At 47.9% G+C, this 3,005-nt stretch overlaps 1 pseudogene; it reads right to left on the reverse strand.

The window, feature by feature from the left end:
• Window positions 1–1,293: 1,293 nt before the first annotated feature.
• LOC148014185 (25S ribosomal RNA) lies at window positions 1,294–2,699 on the reverse strand (annotated as a pseudogene).
• Between the last annotated feature and the right edge of the window lie 306 nt (window positions 2,700–3,005).

Below are 3,005 nucleotides of genomic sequence, written 5' to 3' on the forward strand. Positions count from 1 at the left end.
TACCAAAGGCTATTCACCGTGGAGACCTGATGCGGTTATGAGTATGACCAGGTATGATCGGCATTCGCTCCTCCAGATTTTCACGAGCCGTCGAGGGCGCATCAAACACTGCGAGATGTGTGGTGCTTTAGCAGGTAGTGGACCCTATCTCTGGGTGATCCACTTTTAGGGTGGGCGGGTTGTTAAAAAGAAAAGAGAACTCTTCACGGGGCCCCCGCAGGTGTCTATGGATTTGGTCACATTGTCGTCCACTGCCACGTCTCGATTTGGAAATATTAACCCAATTCCCTTTCGATGCATGATGTGCATTATTGCACCCTTGACACAGGACTGCCCCATCTCTTAGGATCGACTAACCCATGACCAATTGCTATTCACATGGAACCTTTCTCCACTTTGGTCTTCAAAGTTCTCATTTTAATATTTGCTACTACCACCAAGATTTGTACTCGGGGCAGAGCTACACCACAACCCCTATGCCCTCCTACTGATTGGGGCCTTGCACTCGCCCTGATGGTTGGGCATAGGTCACACGATTCAGCGCCATCCATTTTTGGGGCTAGTTGATTCGGCAGGTGAGTTGTTACACACTCCTTAGTAGATTTTGACTTCCATGACCACCCTCCTACTGTGCGTTTGATTCCAATCAGAGAGGAGAGCTCGGCCCACTCCCCTCTTGGAAGCCCTTTCTTGACACACTGGCACCAAGACCTACGATGGCAAGCCAACCGCGAAGAAGTCATTTCCTCAACCGACGCAGCACACTGAATTTCACAACAAGGGGGAAACTAGTTGCATGTGTACGGGGAAAACCCCTATGGCTACTTGCATGTGGTGTGAGGAGACGCCACACCGAGCCCCAAACCCATGGTTAATCCCATTGTTGGAGGGGGGTTGCGTTAAGAGTTTTCCCCTGCAAAAGTGACAAATCCTCTCGGTTGCGACTAAGTTCATCATCTGTGCAAGCGGGGCACAATCCAAACCCCACAGCTAATCTCATATGTGCAAGCCGTACATGACACCACACAACTAATTGCATGCATAATGGGGTGCCACACCGAACCCCAAAACTAACTTCTCTTTGAGTGAGTGAGATAGGGCCTTGCAATTATTTTCCAGTGAGATGTATAAGAGGTGTAAGCTCGAACCCCATGACTCATCTCATAAGAGGGAGAGAAATCCAAAGGCTTCCCATTCACGACATGCACAAAGATTCACCATCCGAGGGGGGGGGACTTGCGTCTTTTCCCACAAGGGGCGAGCCAAACCCCATGACTAATTGCAAGAAGGGACAAATTGGCGTAGCTGCGGGCTGAATCTCAATGGATTGTAGCAGCAAGGCTACCCTCCCACTTACAATACTTGGCCATGTATTTAAGTCGTCTGTGAAGGATTCATCTCCCTCATCGTCCATTCAGAGCCCCCAAGGCAGCCACTTCCAATACCTCGGGGGAGATTCTCGACACATGATCTTGGGGACACAGGAGCGCCCCTACTATAAGTCAGGTAACAACTTGGGAGGTAGAGAGCACCACATCTAGCATGGATTTTGACTTAGAGGCGTTCAATCACAATCCTATACATGGTAGCTTCGTGCCACTAGCTTTTCAACCAAATGCAATGACCAATTATGTGAATCAACCATTCCTCTCATACTAAGTTGGATTACTATTGCACCACAGCTCATCAGTAGGGTAAAAGTAACAAGTCTCATGATGGTCTAAACCCAGCTCATGTTCCCTAATTGTGGGTGAACAATCCAACACTTGTGGCGAATTTTGCTTCACAATGATAGGAAGAGCCAACATCGAAGGATCAAAAAGCAACGTCGCTATGAATGCTTGGTTGCGACAAGCCCTTATTCCTGTGGTAACTTTTCTGACACCTTTAGCTTCAGATTCTGAAAAACTAAAGGATTGATAGCCATGCTTTCATAGTTTGTATTTGTATTGAAAATCAAAATCAAAGGAGCTTTTACCCATTTGTTCCACACAAGATTTCTATTCTCACCGAGCTCATCTTAGGACACCTGAGTTATCTTTTAACGGATGTGCCACCCCAGCCAAACTCCCCATCTAGGGGCAGAGCCCCGCCTCCACCTCACAAGTAGTGGTATTTCACTTGTGCAAAAGGCTCCCACTTATTCTACACCTCTCAAGTCATTTCACAAAGTCGAGCTCAACAAGGTCTTCTTTCCCCGTGCTGATTTATCCAAGTGTGTTCCCTTGGCTGTGGTTTTGCTAGATAGTAGAGAGGGAGAGTGGGAATCTCGTTAATCCATTCATGCGCATCACTAATTAGATGACGAGGCGTTTGGCTACCTTAAGAGAGTCATAGTTACTCTCGTCGTTTACCCGTGCTTGGTTGAATTTCTTCACTTTGACATTTAGAGCGTTGGACAGAAATCACATTGCATCAACATCCGTGGGGACCATTGCAATGCTTTGGTTTAATTAAACACTTTGATTCCCCTTGTTCGTACCAGTTTTGAGATGCTTGTTCACCGCTTAGGGAGGGCTGCCCCTTGAGGAGCGACGTTCTACGACTGTCGCTCGGCCCTTGCCACTGGGGCAGCTATAGCAAACCCTCGAAAGCCTCCAGTGTTAGACCTAGACCCCTAAACCTAGCCCTCAAAGCCAATCCTTTTCCCGAAGTTATGTATCCATTTTCTCGAGTTCCCTTACCTACATTATTCTATCAACCAGAGGCTGTTCACCTTGGAGACGTGATGCCGTTATGAGTACAACTGGGCATGATCGGCATTCGCTCTTGTAGATTTTCACGGGCCACCAGGGGTGCACCTGACATCGCAAGACATATGGTGCTTTACAAGCCGTTGGACCCTATATTCGGGTGATCAGATTCTAGGGTGGGCGGGCTATTAAAAAGAAAAAACAACTCTTCCCGGGGCCCCTGCTGGCTCTTCGGATTCGATCACATTGCCGTCCACTGCCACATCCCAATTCGTGAATATTAACCTGATTCCCTTTCGATGCATGGCGTGC

Source organism: Lygodium microphyllum, chromosome 25, assembly GCF_053477565.2.
Source record: "Lygodium microphyllum isolate KBCC chromosome 25, Lygodium_microphyllum_v1.1.10, whole genome shotgun sequence".
In the NCBI taxonomy this organism is placed as follows: Eukaryota; Viridiplantae; Streptophyta; class Polypodiopsida; order Schizaeales; family Lygodiaceae; genus Lygodium; species Lygodium microphyllum.